This window comes from Pinus tabuliformis, chromosome 5_1, assembly GCF_031772625.1.
Source record: "Pinus tabuliformis cultivar Carrire ecotype Pingquan chromosome 5_1, CPIR1, whole genome shotgun sequence".
NCBI classification, from domain to species: domain Eukaryota; kingdom Viridiplantae; phylum Streptophyta; class Pinopsida; order Pinales; family Pinaceae; genus Pinus; species Pinus tabuliformis.
The window spans coordinates 80,623,386-80,647,637 of NC_142305.1; the positions used below are offsets into that span (position 1 = coordinate 80,623,386).

Consider the following 24,252-nt stretch of genomic DNA (forward strand, 5'->3'; position numbering starts at 1 on the left):
CCTCATGTGTCAATTAATTAAATTTTCTGACAAAAATAAATTAAAAATCCTAAGCCAGAAATTTAATTAATTAGAGTCAAAATTAAAGTCTTAAAAAAAATAAATTTTCCAAATAAAAAATTCGTGGGTCCTAGAAATTTTGGACACTTGGGCTTTTTGGTGGTTAAATCAAAGTCAATTTTTTTAGGAAATTAGCTCAAAATAATTAATTTTGAGCTAATTAAAAATGAATTAAAAGATAAATTTGAAAATTCTTCAAAAAAAATCAACGGTGGAGATTAAAAAATAATCAAACCTTTATCAACGATGGAGATTAAAATATAATCAAACATTTATCAACGGTCGAGATTACTTTGACGGGGATCAAGCCAACTAGCCATTTGGAGAATTTATCTATAAATTAGAGGTCATTTGTCTCACAAAGGATCTGATCTTTGAATTGTGTACTAGCTCTTGAAGTTCTCTTGTAATTTTTTCTAGAATAATAATAACACAAAAGTCTTTGGAGTTTTCATTGATGGAGGTGTTTCTCTCCTACTTCTTCTGGTAAAATTGTTCTTAATGTTTTGCTGAATAATTGATCCAAAATGGATTTTGGATAGACTCCTAAGTCTAAGTGTTCCTCACAGAGGAAAATGAAAGTCCAAGGAAGTTCCTGGAAATAGCCCCATTGCAGAGATCTTTTCCTTCTGAATCTACTGCAACTTGAATGGGCTAAAATGGACTTAGGATGCAGAAGTTATCACAGAAAGAAGATGCCCTATTTCTTTGGAAAAAGAGGCAAAATCCCCTAAAATTGGCAAAAAACCCTTATAAAGGGAAATCACATCAGAAAAAAGCAAAGGCCGGACTTAAGCGGAGGCGGGAGAAACCCTGATCCGCCGATCCGATCAATCGGGTCGGAGACAGGCCCGTATGCGATATCGGGACCCTGGACTCGGCAATTGCAATCATGCGATACGCCGATCACCGATGATCGGATCGGCGAATCAGCATCGGCGTTGGACAGAACCCCTGGGCCGTGTGCGATGCGATTTGCGATAGCGATCGCGACGTGCAATCTCAGTCGTCAGATCGCGAGAGGAATGGACGGCCAGGATTAAATCGGTGATCGACGATTGTCGGACCCGACAGATTTCATAAGCGTAATTTATAAAATTTGAAATCCGGTAAACGAGAATTTCTGTGTATTAACGTTTTTTGGTGTAAAAACCGAAATACAAAGGAACGACGCCCGAAGCGATAAAACGGACCCAAAGGGGAATTCTAAGCCCGATTGCATAGATTTTGAGTTCCGTAAAGGCGGATTTCAAGCGGGCCTCAAGCGGTAAACGGTTTTGGGCTGGCCCCGCCCGATCCCATAGACTGGTCAACACGTGGCTAGCAGAGGAGAGAGGAAAACTGCCTTTTCGGGCAGGTAACCTCCGTACTCCTAAGCCGCCCAAAATTGCATGATGACCGTTGGATCAGAGATCATGCAGATCGATGGTGGAGAGTGCGACAGCGGCCAAAGGCGGACCCGATACGATTATAGGGTGGATACGATAAGTTTTCAAGTCCGATAAAAGGATTTTTTCGGGTTTTTGAATGTTTTCCCGTGTATTTGGGATTTTGCCAATATACTTTTGCGATGCAATACAACGCCTAATGGCAGACCCGATAGGGATTTTAGGGGCGATTGAATAGAATTTCAAGTCAGAAAAATACGCCCGATAGTGTATTTTTTGGAAAATGCTTGTGTAATGAAATTTTCTCCAATTTTGGGTTTTGCCTATGAAATGGCCCCAATCCCTTGTAACAGCTCCTGATCATCATTCCACGCTACAAGCGGGCTTTTTTGGCAGACAATGAGGTGTTTGAAAGCCACAGCACCGCAGAGCCAAGTGGTCAGTCGAACAGACAGCGCAGAGAAGCCACAGAGCCGCAGGGCAATGATTGAACGTAAGGAAATGGGTGGGGAAACCGAAAAGCCGGGAAAATACCTCAAAGGAGCCCAGAGAGCTCAATTGACAGCAGAAGGCAATTGAGAGGCAGAAGCAGGAGAGCCAAAAAGCTACTGCGCAGAGCAGCTGAAGGAGCCTTTGGGGTCACTTGGAGATCAAGTGAAAAGCCAGAGAGCTAAAGGTTGCAAAAAGCCAAAGAATCCAAAGCCGAAGAGCCAGAGCCAAGACCCAGAGCCAGAGCCGAGAGCAGAGAGCCAACAGCCGAGAGCTTCAAGAGCCAGGGATAAAATGGTGTCTAAATCCATTGTTTCTGTGTAAAGCAGTGGAGTTGAGCCAAGAGCTTGTAAAAAGGACTTTGCCATAATCCCAGAGAGCCTAGTTGAGTTGACTAGAGCTCAAGGAGATGTAGCCCAAAAGTTTTGGGTGAACTCCATATTAAATTGATGTCTTATGTGTTTGTTATTTGCTGCATTGTTTGCACTGTTACATGTATTTACATATCAACACAAACAACAGATTTTAAAGCACATAAACAATTAAAATAACCATAAGCATACACCTTATTTTCAAGCACATATTTAATTCCGCATTGGTTAATCATAAAGACTTAGGAATATTTAAGCTTTGGAAGTGGGAGAGGTTCTTGTAAGTTAGACAAGAAGCCTAAGTGCCCCATTTTCAGATCAATAATATTTTAGAAGTTGTCAATTATTAGCCTTCAAGGAATAACTTATTGCACAGGTATCTTGCATAGGTTATTGGATCTAAGATAGCATTTTAATTTAATTTAATTAACAGTGATCTCTAATTCTTGAGGATTACATTGTTATTTTATATCTCTATCGATCTGACAACTTGATCTTGAGTGTGCAGAAATCTTTTATATTCGAAAAACTTGGGCGTGAAGGGAAGTCATCGGTTGGACTAGCCAACTCCCAAGGCATAAGATCTGAAGAGCCTTCCTGATTGAAATCTCAAGACTTATCTAACGAAGTTTCTCTTGCAGGGTTTCTTGGCTAGTGCCTCATTTAAAATTATTTATCTTTTATATATTGTGTTTAATCGATAAATCTAGCTAGGAAGAGCTTGATGCTATTGATCTAGGAGTGGAGTTGGACTAATACTCCTCAAATCCAGTAGATATGTATTCTATTTATATAGATCTAAAAGTTTTGTAAAATAATTTTGTAACCTTGTTTGCAGCTAGGGTTTTTGGGTTCAAATTTTATTATTTTTTGTACATGTTGAGTTTTGGGTATTTTATTTTTGTGCAAGAGAAAGTCTAAGCATCCTCAAGAAGAAATATTGGGATCTCGAGATAGATCTAGACCTTGGAGGAAACATCTAATCTCAGATCCGTTTGCAGGGCTTGCAAGGGAAAGATAATCCGACATAAAAGCAATTTCAAATTAATTTTTTGAGTTTAAGATAAAAGTATATTGTGAAAGGATCTTTTTGTGTCTCTAGCCCTCACTAAGGGTTTTTCAAGCCCAACGTTAGCCTTTAAGGCTGAATGTTGCCTCTTCTCAACCCTCCATTACCTTTTCCCCTCCTTTTCCTAAGCCAAAAGGCCTTCCTTGCCTTTCATTTCCCTGTGGCAACCCTCCAAACCCTCATGCTGCCCTCCACTTCACTATCCCAGCTCCTCCTCTCTCGGCCCTCTCCTTTCCCTCTCGGCATCCCTGCCTTTCTCCTCCGCTGCATCTTTCTTCTCCTCCGCAGCCTCATTTCCTTTGTCGCTGCTCCCATCTCCTTCCTCCCCTGTTGCTGCAGCCTTTTCTTCTCCTCGGCAGCCCCTAAACCCTCTTCCGCTCCCTCCTTTCCTCCATCTGCAACTCCTTTCCCTAACGCTGCCCCTCCTTAACCTTTCAGCTCCTTCGCTCAGCCCTTAACTCCTCATACCTTCTCCTCTCGGCCCTCTTCCTTCTTCATTACTGCCTTAAGGCAGACTTCCAATTCTCCCTAGCGCAGCCTCTGATCTGCTCTCAAGGGCTCCTCCTTCCTTTAGCGTGGCCATTGGAAAAGTCGCTTGGCAGTAGTTTTTAAAGGGCCATTCTTGTTGCATACAAGTTGTTGGTTGACATTGAATTTCTAATCTGAGAACATCGAAAATAAGTTTAAAGAGCCTTCAAATATTGAATATCAACCTAGAGGAAATAATCAGTTGTCTTAGTTTTCCTTTCATGAGATCTTGTGATTGATTTAAGGTTGCAGCAAAACCACAGATCTTAACATCATTCAGTAGCAGCCCTTAATTACATTGAAGGTCAATTTTTTGGTTGATTAATCACGAGGTTTTGGGGCTATCATTGTATGCAGTGGACTAAAATAGAGTAACCAGATCTGAAGCTCTACATTACAGACCTTAATCATATTGCAAGCATAATAATAAAGATCTAGGGCAATCTAAATTAGTTTATTGATTTTGTTTTATTGAGGACTGATATTGACTAATCTTCAGCTACACCAGTGATATCTCAATGGCATCCTTATATTGCATCTAGCACTAATATTGGTGATTGAACACTCACATTTTTCCTTGCATCCTGGTGTATGATATTTTGGACTAATATATGCTTGACAGTGGTAACGACAAGCTCATCTTTGTTTGACAAGTGATATTTTTTGAAGTCTGATGCATTCATCCTATTGCTAAGGTTGATCACTGTGTATCTCTTAGCATTGGGGATAGCCTCTCAGTTAACTACTAACCTCTCCATCGCTGTTGTTCTCTTAGCCAATTGTGCTTTCACTTGTTTGAATTGTTGCATCATATAAGTGGAATGGCATATTCATATATCCTAAGCATTCCTTTTGAAGCATATTGTTTTAATTGCATCTCATTGAAGCATTGCATTAACATTTGCATACTAGATTTAATCCTTTCATCTCACATAGTTTAGTCTTGCATTCATTCTAACATCATCCCTCTTGCCATATTATTGAATTGTGAACATATCTTTACTTCTAAACTTTCCACTTGCCTGTACTTGTTCCTCTCATTGTTCACTGTAATTGCTATATCTCATTGAGGCATATTTCTAAAGTACAAGTTTTATTCATCTCGCAAGTTGTATTTCTCTGCTCATATTTCAATATCTTCCATACTAACAGTTGTCTTGCAGCATTACTTGTCATGTAACTTGAAATATTATCTCTTGGAAGTGTTACATCTTTATTGATCATTGTTATCAAGGCACTGGTCTTTATTTGTTATTGATATAATTGAAATTCATCTTGTGAACATATACATTAATCATCTCATAATCACACTTGTTAAATAATCCTTAATTCAAGTTGTTGAAAGGAGTGATTACCTTGCCCTTATTTTCCTAGGACTTGTTGTTCCAACAGGTTTTCCTTCATCATCATTCTTAGGGACTATGCCCCTTAACTTAGCTAGGAGAGTGTTTCAACGGAGTGAGTAGGGATCAAAGTGACAACCCCTACTTTGAGCATTGTACCTTAGATGTACACTTTGGGCGACAATAGTACCCATACCCGTTTCCCCGTATGTGCAACTTAGGCTTAGGCCAATGTACTTCTCTTAAGGGCCTGGGTACCCATGGAGTAGGTGCCCAAAGCTTGGGTTGTAGTGACCCATTTGACACAAACAACATGGATTCTAGTCACATCTACCATCCATCAGAGACTTGTGGTTGCCCAAATTGTATAGGCACGATGCGACAATGCCCAGGGCGGGCGTTGTCACTCTAACCCCTGCCCTCTCAGTTCTAGTTGTCTCCCTACAACAGGCTATGGGGGGTAGTCAATATGAAATGTGAAGATAAGAGACTCATTGGCAATCAACAAGTTTGGGAGACACAACTGAATGGCCTAGCAACTTGGTTAATCTAGCAAGTTTTAGAAATTAGATTAGATTATAGGGAAAGACCAATGTCTTAATGGAGTCAAATATTTTCTTTATATTGAATTATTTACCAAGTAACCGGATGAACAGTTACTGCTTTAGGATGCTCCACTCTCCTAAATGAGATGCAACTCCTAAAATCTAAGTGAGATGCAGAATCTTGGTTTATTTTAAGTTAAATGTCTAACTAGATGAATCTTTCCCTCAGTTGTTTTGAAACTAGTCTCTAGAATAAGTTGTGAGAGAGAAACCAAGGGGAAGCAAACTATGGCTTGAATAATGTTAAAATTGACAACTAGGGCCAAACTCCATGTGGGTCATCTTATTAATGGAAGCTGATATTTTTCTTGGATCCCTCTCATCGAGAAGTGTAGGATTGATCTAAAGATCATCCGATTCCAATAAGTATTCATGGAGATATGAATTTATTTGTGTTATGGGACAATTCGTTAAGGTCAGCCAGCAACCAAATAAACCCCACTTGTGCTCAACGTTTTAGTATAAATAGAAGTGGCCTTCAAGTCATTTCAACACACTTGGGATCTCTTCCTCTCTACTTGTCTTTGGGTTTTAGTAGGAGGAGAGATCCTAAGGGATAACACTGCCCTAATCTAGTGGGCACAAGACGGAACTGCCGGGAAAAGCCGGAACTGCCGGAACTGCCGGGAACTACCGAAACTGCCGGGAAAAGCCAGAACTGCCAGAACTGTCGGGAACTATCGGAACTTCCGAGAAAAGTTGGAACTGCCAAAACTGTCGGGAAAAGCCAGAACTATCAGGAAAAGCCGAAACTGCCGGAACTGTCGAGAACTGCCGAAACTGCCAAGAAAAGTTGGAACTGCCGGAACTGCCGGGAATAGTCAGAATTGCCAAAACTATCGGAATTGCCAGGAATAGCCGAAACTGCCGGGAATAGCTGGAACTGTCGGAACAGCCGCGAAAGATGACGCAGAGGGCAAAAGCCAGAACAGTTGGGAACTGCCGGAACTGCCGGGAATAGCCGGAATTGCCGGGAACAGCGGAAATTGCCGAAACTGTCGGAACAGCCTGAGCATCTGTCTCAGGAGGAAAGCAGCATGCAAGGGACAACTAACTAACATGGGGACAGTTGAATGGTACTTAGCAACAAATACACCAAGCATGCAATGTTACAGCTAGCATGCAACAGCAAGCATGCAAAGGACAACAAGCATGCTAGGGCCAACAAACAAGCTAGGGACAACAAGCAAGCAAGATGCAGCCAACACATAGGTCAGTATGGCAACATGGTGCAACAATGGCACATAATGCAGTACAGTGATGGGTACAGTCATGATTAATGAAGCATGATGAGATGCAGCATAGTGATGATGGGTGCAACATGGTGCAGCACGGTGAGGTGCAGCATGATGACGAAATGCAGCACAACAATAGGTGAAGGAGTCACCTTGGAGAATCAGTTGAAGCAGCATGTCTTCAACTGATCTCATGTATCATCTTCTTAGAGATGATCTATGCTCTTATCTAGATAAGTCAAAGTGTTGACTTCCATTGTAAACGTACTATCTCTCTCTCTCTCTCTCTGATGAACTATTGAAGAACATATAAGAAGAATTGATCAAGGGTTTCCCCACATTGGGGTTTGTCCCTGGCTAGCGCCACATCTTGTGTCCTCTTGTCTTGGTTTGTCTTCTGCGATTTATGTTTATGTTCTATCTGCAATTTACTTTAATGCTGATGTGATTGCTAATCTGGAAAAAAATATTGAGCTAACTGTGAAAATTGAAATAAATTGCTCTAAGAATAGAACATACCTAAAATTTAACAATTAGCGATCCCTCCCCTTGAATTCTAACCACCTGATGCCTTCGACGCTATAGAGACTGTGGCTCTAACAACTACAAGGTCACCATATTAACCACTAAAGAGGTTCTAGACTTCGCAAGCTAGATGAGAAAGGAGGTCCTATCTCTCTATCAACCAACCTTATGCTTGGAAGTAAATTAATTAATGCAAATCTAGGCCTAATATGCAAGTGCACACTATGAGTGATTATTCTTAAGTCGATATTGTTAAGGTTATTTAAGTACTTAGAGGCAAATGATGATTTCCAACTTGGAACAATGAAGTACTTAAAAAATAAATTAATGACAATCTTCACCCCAAGAAAGAGTGCTCAAAATAAACGGTGCCAGAAAATGATGCCGAGATCATCAATAGACAATTGCTTGTAAAATAGACAAGATCAATGCTTCTTTGCACAATTAGCAAATCTTCAAGATTATAACAATGGAACTCCGATATGCCAATTAGATACACACAAGAAATTGAATCCCTTAGTAACACAAGAAGACTAATTTCAAAATCCCTCTTACCACAATTATGATTAGACTTGATTAACTGCTTTAAGAGTGGCTTGGATCAATCAAGCTAGTAAATTCAAAAGAGCTATTTACCTAGACAATATCAATGAAGAGCAATGAATTCACTTGATAACAATGAGAAACTAGAGCATTAATCCACAATGTTTACCCTTTATGCTAATTAGCCAATTTCATCAAACAATTATCAACTCAATTAGAGCACTTTGTGTTTGTTAATGCAATTAAAAACATGCTTATGCAAGAGTGAAAAATGGGTGCCAACGATGCAAGAGATGCAAAAATGCAATGAAATGCAAAATGGGGCAACCAAGAAATAAATGATTGCAGCAATAAGAAAAGCACCCAATTCCACTAGAAAACAATTATTCAATATGCACAAGATGCAAGGAATAAGAGTCAACCGAACTTAGATGGCTTTCAATACTTTTTACTACCACTGTAAATTTTATATCAGACTATGCGGTGTATATCAGACCTCAAATTATTATTACAGCCTTCAAGAAATGAAAAAATATGCCTAGCAATGCAAGCCCAATGAGTGCAAATGACAATACAATGATGAAATATGACTGCTAGCTTGCCTTTATGCCACTATTATGTTATTTTAACACTGTTGTAGATGATTTATGTGGCTGTAGCAAACATATCAGATCTGGAAATTACCCAACAGTCCACAAAAATTCACCTATAGGCACTCAAATTGACTTTAGCTTAATTCTCAATGCCTTAGGCAAATTATTAGTGAATTTAGGCTTATTTAAGATGTGTTTCAAGCCCTGAATATGCTGCTGTCATAAAATGCTTCAGAATTCAAAATTCGCGCTCCCTGGACATTCGGAACTGTGACGATTACAAACCGCAATTTTGCAACCTCAAACCACAATTTTTGCATGATTCCATAGGCCCGAACCGCAGTTTCGCCACAGTTCCAAAAACAACTTGCACGGTTTCGAGGGGCTTTCTTTATTTTTTTTTGGAATTCGAACCGCTATGTGAGGAACCATGTTTCCCGGACATTCCCAAGGTGCTCCCTTGATGCTCCCTAGACGGTTCCTAGATGCTCCTTAATGGTAATGTTAAATTCTTTAAGTAAAAGGACTTTTAACTTAATTTTTTAACATTACCATGAAATGACTCAAGATGTTTGAGAGTGGTTCCAACCTCATTGGACTTCATATGGAGAAAACAGAATTTCATATTCCATTCAAAATTCAGCAGACTTAACAGTTCTCGGGATTTCAGGGTCAATGGGATTGTAGCATTTCATTAGATTATATCATGTATGAGGGTATGTGATTGGAATTTAATCAAGAGCACCAAGCCCTATATGTACCCCAGTGTTAGTGGTGTTGATTGTTGAACTCTTTTGTCATGGGATTAGCAAATATGTACCCTTCACTCAAGTCAAGATCATTGATCATGCATGTTAAACTTTTACGACCATATTACAAGGCTTGGATTAGGGCAATGTTGACTAATATCGCTAGAGAATCGAAGTAGAGGCAAAGGCTAGACAAGAGGAGAGGAATTTAGATTCTAGATGGTTGATGCTCGAATAATTAATCATTAATGTACTATGGATGCCAATTCTATCTTGATTTGTGTACAATATGCATGCTTTGATATATTCTGCAACTAATTTGGCATTCTGAATGTTTTCTTGAATATATATATATATATATATAATAGACGCTTTTGAGGATATTTGGAAAATGATGCTTCCAATGTTTCACTTCCAGAAAACATCCCGCTTTGTGCAACATTGATGCATAGTATGAAGATTTGGAATCATGGTAAATCCATCACAAAGGAAACCTGTGGCAGATGGGGTTATCTCATTTGAGTGTCCAAATGAATATAGTCGTTAGCTGGAGGGTTCACAAGGCTGCAGCAAACTGTTGGCCTGCAGTAACACTTTTTAAAACTATGTTATATAACTATCATTCTTCATCAGTCTTCACAACCTGTAAGGCACATTTACTTCCAGCACAAAGCAAATATTAGCCATAGGATAGCCCTTTAAGCAGCATGTTACAGAACAATAAGTGCTTTTCAGGAATTAAAAAAATTATTATCCTATAACAATAAAGGGGAAGCCTTCTTTACAGGATCTCCAATATTTTGTTGACGTCAATGGTGAAGAATAGGAAAGAGGCAGCTGGAACAGTAGGCCCAAAAGAACATATCCTTGCAAATGCTCAATGTGTTTTCTCTTTGTTGATTTTGGGTAGCATCAGATGTGCTCTAGCCATGAAATTTGGTGGAGAGGCTAAAGCACATGAGATCTCCAAGACCCAGGAATCGTTTGGAGAAATTCCACCCGGATGAGGAGTTATTAAAATAATTAATATATTTAATGAGTTCCTAAATTTAAACTTGGGAAAATAAAAGTATTAATGTGTATTAATAAGAATATGGGTGAGAATGTTCTAAGTGACGAGGATCAAGCCAGATCTAACCTTAGCCGTTGATTAGGGACTTAATCTCGGCCATTGAATCATTAACCGGAAAAGTATAAGAGGAGGTTTGAGGGTCAATTGGAGAGACACCAAGAGAGATCAAGAAAATTCGATTTTTTGGGGTTGGGTTTGCAGAGGAAATCGAGTTAGTGATCAATTGCAGTGAGGGGCAGTTCAGCAAGGGATTTCCATCCAAGGATGAAGAATACATAGCAAAGAGGCAACGAAGTGCCGGGAGAGACAGCATACGCCCTAGAAGGGCTGATGCAAAGGCCAAAGGAGCCAGTGCAAAGGACATAGAGGGTCGTAGAGGTTGACGCAGAAGCCGTAGAGGCTGACATAGACAACACAGAGGGCCTCAGAGGCAGCGCTGGGAGATTCTGTGGGGCAGACTGGAAGCTGATCAACAGATCTTGAGCCGGGAGAGGGAGACGCAGTCACAGAGCAATGCTTGGAACAGCTTTCGTTGTCTAGCACCAGGAACACTGAACAGTCAGAGCCACTGTGGGGTTGATCATTCAGTTGCTAATTTGTCAGAATATCAGTCTCCGGATAGAGGTACTACTGTTGAGGACATTCTCTATTGGTTGGGCCATTTCTGGCACCCTAGTTGTATTCACGAAATCTGCTTAATAATACAAACCCTCTATATGCTGCACCAATTTTCCCAAATTGGGTTTTTCTAGGGACGATTGTCCAAAAATAACGGTGTCCCTTGTGTTATTGTTTCTGTTTACTTTAGTGCATGATTTGTATATCTGTGAAGGCTACAATTGTGTTTACTTCGATGTTTATCCAATAAAATAACTTGTTATGTTGAAGTTTCTAAGTTTACTTAGTTTAGAAACCCTTCATGCACTTTTTCTGATTTATTCCTACCTACTTGTTATTTTTCTTTAATAAGTTATTTACAAAGTAAACACTGAAAAAAAACACCAGTGCATGCTCAACATATTACAGATCAACAACTAAAAGAACAAGAACAAGCACACCACATGACACCATTATTTTGGACCAATGTCCCTGGAAAAACCCAATGCGGGAAAACCGATGCAGATATCTTAGGGTTTTCTTATTAAACAATATCATAGTACAATCTAGGTGTCAAAACTGGCCTACCCAACAAAGAATTTCCTTAGCAGCTATACCTCAAGGTTTGAGAGAAATCACCTGGCTGAAACCCCGGAAAATCCTTCCGGTAGCTCCTCAACACAAAACTGCTCTGCAACCCCAGCGTCTGCCCAATCTGGACTGCGTCAGCCCCTCTCTGTCTCACGCTGGCCCTGCGTCAGCCTTTCTTACCCTATGTCAGCCCCAGGAGGCCCTGTGTCAGCTTTCTGGGCCTCTGCGTCAGACACGCTGGCCTCTCTAGTGCTCTGCGCAACACTTGGCTGCCCCTGCGTGAGCCCTTGCTGGCTCTGCGTCACTCTCCTTGGCTGTTGCGCTGCTCTCCCGGCACAATCTCTGCCTTCTCTGTTTCTTTGTACTCAATGCCCCTCAGCTGCTCTCCCGATCACTGATTCTATCTCTCTTAGCAAACCCCGCTCTAGAGAATAGAATCACTGATCACTCTGGTGTCTTCTCCAAGTGACCCTCAAGCCTCCTCTTATACTTTTCCTGTTGACATCTCAACAGCCAAGATTAAGTCCCTAATCAACGACTAAGATTAGATCTGGCTTGATCCATGTCTTTTGGACCACTCTCACACGGATTCATATTAATACACATTAATATTTTATTTTCACTAAGTTTAGACTTAGGGCCTCCATCAAAAATATTAATTATTTTAATATCTCCTGATCTGTTTAGAATCTGCCCAAACTCTTTTTGGGTATTGGAGATCTCATGTGCCCCAGCCTCTCCACCAGATTCCAACTAGAGCACATCTGATGCTACCCCAAATCAACACTCCCTCCCAGCGAGGACAATGCTCTAGCAATACTCCTCACTGAGTATTACTCTGATCATCCGGCATCAGTACCTGTGCTAATGCTAGGCCTTCCTGCCCAACATCCTCTGCATTGTTGCATCCTGTACTGTTGCCCATGGTTCTGCCACTGCCACTGCTGCATTTGTACAACAGCTCCCCCTGCATCCGTGTTGTTGCTGGTCCTTTCTCCCAGTACTGCATCCGCACTGCACTTCCTCTCATCATGTTGCATCGTGTTGCCCACTGCTGCACTGCAACTCAGTTACTGAGAAGTAAGTAACTGATCTCGCAACTGACCTCCCTGTTGGGCTAGAGACACCCACTGATGCTGAAGCTCCCTCTGTCGCTGACAAGTGCTCCCTCTCTCTGACCTCTACACTGTTGTAGCAACTCCCTGCATCTCGCACCATTGCACACCTCTCTGTGCCTTCCTGCATTGGTGCAACACTCCTGTGCCTCTCGCACTGTTGCAGCCTGCTAGCCTCACGTTATCTCAGGACTCCTGCATTGTAGCTCTCTCTGCCGCTCCATCTGCATCCGTCTCTACCCACTCAACCAGTCTTGCTACTCCTCGTCGGGGCTCCCGTAGCAAGGTCTAATCTGGGTACCTCAAGGATCCTGCCCTTCATCGCCTTTAGTCCGCCTAACTACAACTCGGTGTCTCCCCACTTCCGCTCAAGTGGTGTGTGTGCACTCATGGCACAATCATCGTCTGTCAAAACTTCCTTCTCTGCCCGTGCTGACGCTGCCTTAGTCTCGGAAAACTCTCCCTTACTCTTCTTCCTTGGGCACTGGGTCGCATAATGACCCATCTCCCCACAGTGGAAGCATTTGATTTTGGAGAGATCTTTCTTCTTCCGCTTCTCCTGTTTTCCCTCAGATGCTAGGGCCACATCCTCCTCCTCCTGCTAAACTTTGGTCCCTTTCCTGCTGCTACCTGTCTTCGACTGTCGTCTGATCTCTTCCTGGCGAAGAGTTGCCCACATCTCGTCCCAAGGTGGGAGAGTCCCTCTGCCCAGGATACTCTGGACAAACACTTCCCAATCTTCTGAGACAGCATTCAAGGTTGTCCTCACCATAAGCTCCTAATCCGGTGTCGCTCCTATAGCAGTCAATTGGTCTCGGATCTCATTCAGTCCTTCGAGGAAGGTGTCAATCGATTGACCCTTCTTCATCTGATACGACCTCATCTGGTTCTCGAGCAGCATTCTTCTCTGCACAGAAGTATGCTAGTACAGGTTCTTGAGAGCCTCCCACATCTCAACTGTCATTTCCTTCTCGGCTATATGTGGTACCACATGATCCTTGACCCCGTCAAGGATAATGCACTTGGCCCTCACCATCGCCTCTTCGTACTTGTCGTTATCATTGGGGTCGACTGGGATAGCTATAACCTTCAAGGCAAAGTTCTTGACACGATTCCTGTCAAGCACTGATAAGATTCTGGCCTTCCAGACTGCGAAGTTCGATGCTCCGTCTAGTCTATCCTGGTCTCTTACCCCGTGTAGTGCCATGACGCTCCTCTACTTCCCTCCTGGAAGTTCTCTGTTCGACTCCTCTGAGTCTCTACTTCCCATCTGGAAGTTCTCTTCTGGACTCCCTCTGAGTCCTGATTTCCCTCCTGGAAATCCTTTTGCCGCTTGTCGAGATGCCCCCTACTCTGATCGTCTTGTGCAACTGCACTGCTGATCCAGGTTCCTCGGCTAGAAACCCTCGATAACAACTCCTTTGGCCCTACTCTGTCAGGTACTGTTCTGACTACAGTACCTCACCAGCTCCACTCTGCAATATTTCTGCAGCCTTCTAGACTCCAGCAACTGCCTCTCTGTGAAATGTGTCAACCCCTCTGCCTCACGTTGGCTATGCGTCAGCCCTGGGATGCCCTGCGTCATCCCTTTGCCCCTCTGCGTCAGCGACGCTGGCCTCTCTGAGGCTCTGCGTAGCTCCCAACTTCTTCTGTGTGGCTCTGGCTGGCTCTACGTCACACTTCTTGGCTTCTGCACTGCTAGAAACAGCTTCTGTCACCTCGCGACAACTGTTTTCTGCTGCTATTGCTCCACTCGGCTGATGTCTTTTAGTCCTCCTGTGATCTGCAATCACGCTCTGATACCATGTTGAAGTTTCTAAGTTTACTTAGTTTAGAAACCCTTCATGTACTTTTTCTAGTTTATTCCTACCTACTTGTTATTTTTCTTTAACAAGTTATTTACAAAGTAAATACCGAAAATAAACACTAATGCATGCTCAACATATTACAGATCAACAACTAAAAGAAACAAGAACAAACACACCACATGACACCATTATTTTTGGACCAATTGAAGACATATTGCTTCAACTGATTCTCTAAGGTGACTTCTTCACCTATCATAGTGTTGCATCTCGTCCATTTGTTGCACCTTACCGTGTAGCACCATCATGTTGCATCATGCATCATCATGCTACTCATGATCATTATGCTGCCCATACATCATGTTGTCCATGATCTCATACATCATGTTGCCCATGATCTCATACATCATGCTGCCCATGCATCATGTTGCCCATGATCTCATCTATCATGCTGCCAATGATCTCATAAATCATGCTACCCATGCATCATGTTGCCCATGATCTCATACATCACGCTGCCCATGATCACATACATCATTATGTTGCCCTTGCTAATGTGCTCATCACGCTGCTGTTATAACTTCTTGTTGCAGCCACATGCATATCAGCCTTAGATGCTTGTTATGGCTTGCAGCCTAGCAGATTAGCTAGGCTATAGTTCCACACTCCTACTAAACAGCTTCTCCCTCAGTCGTCTAATATAGAGACAACTGCTATCATACATAACCCATGCTTTAGAACAACAGTCTTTAATATCGTTGCTGCTAGGATTCCTGTGCTTTGACTGAAGGCTATATTCATCCTTGACTGCAGCATATCTTCACATTAGGACTGCGTCATTTTGGAGCATTCATAGACAGAGTATATGTGCATTAGGGCTGTCCTCCTTCATGACTGAGTTAGACCCTTTTTTATGAATACGTTAAGATCATCTCCTCGGGTTGTTGGTACAACGTATTAAGGCCTCCATTGACTGTGTTTAGGGTTGCTGGGAACAGCGTATTAGGGCCTCCATTGACTGCATTTAGGGTTGTTGGGAATAGCGTATTAGGGCCTCCATTTGACTGCGTTTAGGGCTGCTGGGAATAACGTATTAGGGCCTCCATTTGACTGCATTTTAGGGCTGCTGGGAAAAGCATATTAGGGCCTCCATTTTAGGGTTGTTGGGACAATGTTTTAGGGCCTCCATTGACTGCGTTTACTACAGCTCACCTTCCTCCTTTGATTGCAGCTTACTGCGGCTCATCTTCCATGCTAGACTGCGGTTGTGACTGCAGCTGTTCCATATTACAATAGATTAGGGTAGCAGATTAGGGCATCACGTTATGTCTTCATGAACTGCGTGTAATCCACGTACAGCGTATAGCGTATAAGGTCTCCAAAAGCTGCATTGGATTAGGGCATCATCAAACTAGGCCAGCGTATTCTTTTTGTGTCTCTCCTTCTCCAAAAACCCAAGACGTGGAGAGGAGATCACATCAAGAATGTGTTCAAATGACTTCAAGTCCTTGCCAATTTATACTAAAACGTATACGATGAATAGGCATGTCTATTGGGCTTCTGAGCCAACTCAAATTGCTAGTCGGCTTGATAATAATTCCATAATCAAAATAACTTCATATCTCCATAAATACTTATCGGAACCGGAAGATCTTTAGATCAATCCTACACCTCTCGATGAGAGGGATCCAATAAAAATATTAGCTGCCATAAATAAGCTGACCCGCATGGAGTTTGGCCCTAGTTTCCAATTTTAACACTCCCTCTCAACTAGGGAGAACTCCATCCGCTGATCCATATGTCCAACTGTACTGTCTCTGCCATCAGTGCCCTGCACTGCTCTGCTCAACTCTGCTCAGCTCTGCTGGCTCTACTCAGCTCTGTTGGCTCTGCTCTGCTCTGCTCAGCTCTGCTGGCAGTACTCTGCTCTGCTAAGCTCTGCTGGCTCTGCTCTGCTCTGCTCAACTTGGCTCTGCTGAACCATGAAGAAGAAGAATTGATCGAGAACGTCTCATACCATTCTCCATTGACCCGAAGTCAGTCTCAGAGTGCGTACCACTGGTCCCAAACCAATCTCAACCGACCCAAAGTCAACGTCATAGTAGGTACCACTCCTACCATTGGTCCCAGACCAGTATCATCAGTCTCAGAGTGTGTACCACTGGTCCCAGACCAGTCTCAACCAACCCGAAGTTAGCATCATAGTATGTACCACTCTCACTGGTCCCAAACCAGTCCTCCACTGACACGAAGTCAGTCTCAGAGTATGTACCACTGGTCCCAAACCAGTCTCAACCGACCCGAAGTCAGCGTCATAGTAGGTACAACTCCTACAACTGGTCCCAGACTAGTATCATTGATCCCAAATCAATGAAGGTCATCCTAGCATAGGGAGTATGGTAGATACAGTGATGCATCCATTGGTACTACTATGGTCTCTATCCTCATTTCCCTGTTCATTGATCAGATGAGAGGTACTTCCCATGAGTCCCAGACTGCATGGGTAGGATGCCTCGACAGGAGAACTTAATTATTCCTGTCCTCACAAGAGAACTAATCATCCTGCTACACAATCGCCATGGAGAACACATCATCTAGGCCTCACAGGAGAGCTAATCATCCTGCTACATAATCGTCATGGAGAACACATCATCTAGACCTCACAGGAGAACTAATCATCCTGCTACATAATCGTCATGGAGAACACATCATCTATACCTCACAGGAGAACTAATCATCCTACTACATAATCGTCATGGAGAACACATCATCCAGACCTCACAGGAGAACTAATCATCCTGCTACATAATCGTCATGGAGAACACATCATCCAGACCTCACAGGAGAACTAATCATCCTGCTACATAGTGGTATCCAAACAGCTCACTGAAGAGCTTTCGTAACTAGACTGCCTCTCAGGTAGCCATGCTAGCAGCAATATACTCTACCTCGGCAGTGCTCAAAGCCACCGACTTCTGCTTCCTGCTCATCCAGGATATCGAAGCAGATCCCAAGGAGAACCAGCACTGAGAAGTGCTCTAGTGATCCTCCACACTGCCTACCCACTCAGCATTCGAATAATCATGTGGTTTCATATTTCAGAAGTGTATCTCAGTCCATGAGAGATTGTACCCTGAAGATATCTCAGAAGATTCTAGGCACCAATCCAATGAAGCTCAACCAAATATGAGCTCACCATGCTAACTGCAAAGCATATGTACGGACGGAGGTTCACCAAGAACATCAACGCGAATGAGTTTATGAAACTCAGAGGCATTTCCCAAATCGGGTCCGACATCACTACCATATAACTTTTGAAAGTTAAGATCCTTGAGGTAGTCACAGGCTTGCAGTTTATCTTTCCACATTCGGAATCCAACTCCCTCTGTCTTCTACAAATGAGAGGGTCTGCACCTATCAGACATAGGTGCCGGTATGAGAGGTCTATCATCCACAACCTTCGAGTAATGGTTTGGATCGATTTCACTCCTAGTGAATCTCAGCTTCATCAGACAGCTGTTGATCCTCTCATACTATGCCCGGGGTGATTTGCTTCAAGCCATAGAGGGCTTTCTACCACCTGCATACATGAGATTCCTGATCATGAATCTCAAACTCCTCGAGTTGTTCCAAACCTATGGACCTGTGGCATGAGGGGAATGGTCCCCTTATAAGATTTTCCTTCGGTACATCTCAGACATGTGCCTTCATGCTTTTTTTTTATTTCAGGTATTCCTGTCACCATATGACTTACAGACCTCTGGTGCTGTGTCAATGGACATGGTCCCCAGTGGACTTCGTACAACTTGATACAGCCTTGAACTCAAAAACATCTTTAAAAACTCTATTTTCAAACATGTACCTTTCCATCGATGAGTGCCACCCTGTAACCTTTGACTTCCATTGTTAAAATGGACACCAGGTTCTTCTTGCGATCAGGTACATAAAAGAGATTCTGTAAATGAATAGAGTTACCCTCGTTCAATTGAGGGGTAACATTTCCTACACCCTTTCCGGGATAGGTGGTATCGGATCCAAGTATAATCCCACTATTATTTATCCGATGAAGTGCCTAGGGTTCCTTGCTTTCTTTTAAGAGTCGACCATTTCTCCTTGATGAACTGTATTACCCATCATTCCCTTGACCCTGGAATGATTTGTTTATGGTTATCAAGAGAAGTGTCTCTGCCATTCAGACACTCCTTTGCATAATGGCCGAACTTATTGTAACCAAGGCATTTGTCTTTCCTTCCACCCTTAGATCCGATCTTCCCAATGAAGTGATCTTTAGGTAGGCCATCAGAACCTTCCGCTATGCCTTTCTGATAATATTCTCTGCTTCGACTTCACCCTGGGTGAATTATGAGGAACCCATTGATCCTTTTTTCTTGTCCCAACTGTCTTTGGTGATTGCTCTTTCACTCTTGCTTGGGCATTGTCTTCACCTCAGCTTTGATACCATGTTAATTTTAGGTATGTTCTATGCGAGAGCAATTTATTTAAATTTTCACAGTTAGCAATCACATCAGCATTAAAGTAAACTGCAGATAGAACATAAATATAAATCGCAGAAGACAAACCAAGACAAGAGGACACAAGATGTGGCGCCAGCTAGGGACAAACCCCAATGTGGGGAAACCCTTGATCAATTCTTCTTTTATGTTCTTCAAAGTTCAGCAGAGAAAGTGAGAGAGATAGTACATTTACAATAGAAGTCAACACTTTGACTTTTGATATCTACAGAGATCAGTTGAAGACATATTGCTTCAACTGATTCTCTAAGGTGACTTCTTCACCTATCATAGTGTTGCATCTCGTCCATTTGCTACACCTTACTGTGTAGCACCATCATGCTGCATCATGCATCATCATGTTGCTCATGATCATTATGCTGCCCATACATCATGTTGTCCATGATCTCATACATCATGCTACCCATGCATCATGTTGCCCATGATCTCATACATCATGCTGCCCATGATCACATACATCATTATGCTGCCCTTGCTAATGTGCCCATCATGCTGTTGTTATAACTTCTTGTTGCAGCCACATGCATATCAGCCTTAGCTGCTTGCTATGGCTTGCAGCCTAGCAGATTAGCTAGGCTATAGTTGCACACTCCTACTAAACAGCTTCTCCCTCAGTCCTCTAATATAGAGACAACTGCTATCATACATAACCCATGCTTGAGAACAGCAGTCTTTAATATCGTTGCTGCTAGGATTCCTGTGCTTTGACTGAAGGCTATATTCATCCTTGATTGCAGCATATCTTCACATTAGGACTGCGTCCTTTTGGAGCATTCATAGACAGAGTACATGTGCATTAGGGCTGTCCTCCTTCATGATTGAGTTAGACCCTTTTTGATGACTGTGTTAAGATCATCTCCTAGGGCTATTGGTACAGCGTATTAGGGCCTCCATTTGACTGCGTTTAGGGCTGCTGGGAACAGCGTATTAGGGCCTCCATTTGACTGCGTTTTAGGGCTGTTGGGAACAGTGTATTAGGGCCTCCATTTGACTGCGTTTAGGGCTGCTGGAAACAGCGTATTAGGGCCTCCATTTTAGGGCTGTTGGGACAGCGTTTTAGGGCCTCCATTGACTGTGTTTACTGCGGCTCACCTTCCTCCTTTGATTGCGGCTTACTGCAGCTCATCTTCCATGCTAGACTGCGGTTGTGACTGCAGTTGTTCCATATGACAACGGATTAGGGTAGCAGATTAGGGCATCACGTTATGTCTTCATGAACTGCGTGTAATCCACGTACAGCGTATAGTACTATAGCGTATAAGGTCTCCAAAAACTGCATTGGATTAGGGCATCATCAAACTAGGCCAGCGTATTCTTTTTGTGTCTCTCCTTCTCCAAAAACCCAAGACGTAGAGAGGAGATCACATCAAGAATGTGTTCAAATGACTTCAAGTCCTTGCCAATTTATACTAAAACGTAGATGATGAATAGGCATGTCTATTGGGCTTCTGAGCCTACTCAAGTTGTTGGTCGGCTTGATAATAATTCCATAATCAAAATAAATTCATATCTCCATAAATACTTATCGGAACCGGATGATCTTTAGATCAATCCTACACCTCTCGACGAGAGGGATCCAATATAAATATTAGCTGCCATAAATAAGCTGACCCACATGGAGTTTGGCCCTAGTTGCCAATTCTAACAGATGTGGCCTTAAGGATAATATTCGGGAAGAATTAAAACTATATAAACCCCAAACCATTGAAGAAGCTAGACATACAACAATAATTATTGAGTAAAAATATAAACTCCATAAAGCGCCATATGCCAATAATGAAAAATCAAACAACTACTCAAAAGGGAAGCCAAGCAAATTGTCTTCAGAAAATACTGGTGAATACGTGCCACCACCAATGCGCAATGGAGGAAAACAACAGTCAAATGTAGAAAGAAAAAGGATGATGACAACACAACATGCGCCACCTTGGTAGTTGTTCCTGATTGGTTAGACGAAATACGAGCTAAGTATGCCAAGGATTTGGACAATGGTTCTATGATTGAAATATCAGTCAATATGCCAATTTTGAATGGAAAAATGACATATTATGGTATAAAGGTAGGATTTACCTAAGCCCATCATCCAAATTTAGAATGAAAATTCTAAAGAAATCTCACGGTTCTCTTGCAGCCATGCATGTCGGATTCTTCAAAACTTACTACAACATTTGGAAATCATTCTATTGGAAGGGTATGAGTAAGGAAATCCAAAAATATGTCGCAGAATGTGATGTTTGTCAGAGAAATAAGAGTGAAAATATCCCAACCCCTGGTTTACTACACCCATTACATATTCCAAATCAAAAATGGGAGGAAATCTCAATGGGAGGAAATCTCAATGGATTTCATTGAAGGAATACCTATGTTTGATGGCAAGGACAAGATATTTGTCGTAGTTGACAAACTCACTAAATATGCCCACTTCATGGCAATCAAAAAAACTGACACAACTAAGCAAATTGTGGATGTGTTTTGTAAAAACATTTACAAACTACATGGTTTTCCCAAGGTCATTGTCAGTGATAGAGACGCAAAATTTAAAGGCAATTTTTGGAAAGATTTCTGCCACCAAGCAGGAATATCTCTCAACATGAGTTCGGCTTATCACCCCCAGACAGATGGTCAAACTGAAGTTGTAAATAAATGTTTGGAAACATATCTCCGTTGTTTCGTCACCGACAAACAAAACAAATGGTCTCAGTGGCTACACCTGGCAGAATGGTGGTACAATACCACCTATCATACTTCAGCTAAAATGACTCATTTCCAAGCCCTATATGGCTATGAAGCACCCCGGCGAAAGGATTTTGCGCTACACGATTCTAAAGTACAAGCAGTAAAGGACCACTTAGAAGAAAACCAAAGAATTATTAACTTATTAAAAGAAAATCTAACAATGGCACATAATAGAATGAAGCAACAAGCCGTCGAACACCACACTGAAAGAGAGTTTGAAGAAGGAGATTGGGTCTTTGTTAGACTTCAACCCTATATGCAGTTATCATTAAAACAAAAAGGGAAAAGTAAGTTATCTCCTAAATATTATGGACCATACCAAATAATCAAAAAAATAAGTAGTGTGGCTTATGCATTGAATCTACCAGACAAGTGTCCAATCCACAACACATTCCATTTATCAAGTCTCAAAAAACTTAAAAAGTACTGGGGCAATATCAAAAAGCTCAAAACAGAGATCATCTTAAAACCTGAAGGCATACTCGCTACCAGGGAGAAGGTACTACAGTCCAAGACTATTAAGGAGTGCCTTATCAAATTGAAAAAAGTACCAAAGGAAGACTCATCATGGGAGACAGAACGTTTTCTTCAGCAACACCCAACATTGCCTATGCTTTGAGGACAAAGCATTTTTAAGGGAGAGACAATGTTATGAATTAAATATTCATAACTATATATAAATATATATATATATAATAAAATAAATGATAAAATATTAAAATAATAATAAATAAATATTAATTAATAATTAGTAAATAAATTAAACTAAGTTACTCAATTAGTTTGGAAGAGGCATTAATTCAAAGGACACGTCTCAAGGCTCGTGGCCAGTCAACTCCTATAAATGAAAACCGCCCTAGCCTTGTAAAATCATCATTGACTATTGAATAAAAAATATATATTATTTTACATACAAATGTGTAATTTGTTTGCAAATATAAGTGAACAGAAACATTCTCACTCCATATAGCAGCTTTTCCAAACTATTGCCCTCGAATTCTTATGGACAGTCTCTTGGTTTTCCTCGGCAGGCTCTTATCTATGATGCGAGAAGACTATAAGTAGAGGGCCACCTTTCATCAGTTGATGGTCTTGAATGAGTGCCCAAGTTGTATGTGATATGCAAGCCCTAAAGGAGTCCCATGATCTTCGCATGGCACTTGGGAAGAAAAAGGCAGCAGCATATTACAAGTTTAAGAAGGATCCAGATCTCTTTCCAGCACACATGGTGGTCAACAATCAAGATCAGCAGGTTAAATGCCTACCTGGAGAACAACAGCATGGTATTGTGGATGGAATTGGAGACCTTTTTTACCTGGATAATTGGCATATGAACAGCAGTGCAATGACCAGCATATGTTGGAAGTTTTAAAGGTAAATAACCTAGAGAATAGGAGTGCTCAGAAAAAAGAAGGCTATAGAACCATCAACACAGTCAAAGACTAAGCAATGCTTCACCTAGAAAAAAGCTTAACCAAAGACTTAATTGCTTGAGAAGGGCATCCAGCATAAAAGAGAGATTGGTTGGGTGATAGCTGCTTTGAAGAGTGACTCAGCCCATCACATAACCAGATGAGATCCATTTCTTAAGGAGTTAGTTAGGACACTCATTTGGTAGCTGTGGTCCAAGAAGCATACTTCAAAAGCACATTCCAGCCATATTGGAAGTAGTTATTTATTGGATAAGGAATGCCCAACAACTTATTTATTTTACCAATTAAATTTTGAATTGTTGAAATACAAATTCACGTGTATTTTTTACTCTAGAAAATCAAATAGGCAATGGAAATGAAACCGAGAGATCAATCACACATTGCAATAGATAAACACCCACAACAATTCTCCTTCATCTATTAATCTAGAAAATCAAGGTTTCAACCCACAGAGAATTTATATAGGAAAATATAGTGACTAGAACCTGCAACTCGGCCCCACTGGAATAATTCAGCCCAAGGAAATTCATCCTAGAGAAAATCGGCCCACCTTTCACCAATAAATTGGCCCCAGCGCCGTACCCTCACTCAGCCTCTGTGCACTCACAAATCGACCCTAGCAAATCAAGCTCCCCAGCAACTGCGCCTCCTTACTTCAGCAATTCAACCTCTCCAATCTCCAGCAAATCGGCCTCCTAGAAACACTCCCAAAATTATCCCTGTATTCTCCTTCCTTCTCCTCAGTCTAACTAAGCCTCTCACTCCAGAGAATTCACTCTCTCCTTGAGAAAATCGCTTTCGCAAAAATGTTATAGCTGCCTCTCTCCTCTATATGTATCATCACCTATCCCTTAGGCTTTCATTTATAATCTT

The 24,252-nt window shown here is 41.7% G+C and overlaps 1 protein-coding gene across 3 annotated transcripts in view; it reads right to left on the reverse strand.

Annotated features, from left to right (window-relative positions):
• The window catches only part of LOC149163530 (heat-inducible transcription repressor), a 250,116-nt gene that overhangs the window by 136,717 nt on the left and 89,147 nt on the right, over positions 1-24,252 (reverse strand). The gene's annotated exons all lie outside the window — the stretch shown is intronic.